Source organism: Brassica oleracea, chromosome C3 (assembly GCF_000695525.1).
Source record: "Brassica oleracea var. oleracea cultivar TO1000 chromosome C3, BOL, whole genome shotgun sequence".
NCBI classification, from domain to species: domain Eukaryota; kingdom Viridiplantae; phylum Streptophyta; class Magnoliopsida; order Brassicales; family Brassicaceae; genus Brassica; species Brassica oleracea.
In genome coordinates, this window is record NC_027750.1 from 47921995 (window position 1) to 47922718 (window position 724).

Consider the following 724-nt stretch of genomic DNA (forward strand, 5'->3'; position numbering starts at 1 on the left):
TGACTCGAAGCGTTTATTACGGCTTCTTTCGATAAAGAACAAACTTTCCGCGGTTTGCACGGTAAAGTTTGATCGATAACTTAGAATGGCGGGGAACGTGAAATGGGTTCGCTACAGTCTTCGGGAGATAGCATCGAAGGGTAGACGAGAATGCATGGACTAATGTCGCATCGACGTTTTGGAAGAGCTCGGTCGCTGCGTAGCGATCGAGCGGAGCGAAAGCTTGGTCGCTACGTAGCAGAATGAATGTTGGGGTCAAAAACGGTTACGATGGAATTACCACCCGAAAATCCTCGGAGATCATATTTCCGAAAGAGATAGTAAAAAGGAAGATGTAACTTTCGTAAAATATAACCAAACACGAAGTTTTTACGAAGAAATATCCTTGAAGATTCAAACCAAACTAACCAAGCTCGACCGTTGCATAATTACCACGTATACACGCTGTCCGGTCGCTGCGTAGCAACCAAGTCCGACCCAAAGCTCGGTCGCTACAAAGCGACCGAGCTCGAGTCAAAGCTCGGTCACTACGTCGCGACCGAGCTCGAGCCAAAGCTCGGTCGCTACGTAGCGACCGGGCTCGAGCCGAAGTTCAGTCGCTGTGTAGCGATTGAACCCTTCTGAACATCGATACGACATCAATCCATGCATTCTCGTCAAACCTTCGAATGCTATCTCCCGAAGACCGTAGCAAGCTCAGTCCATGTTTTCCGCTATTCAAATC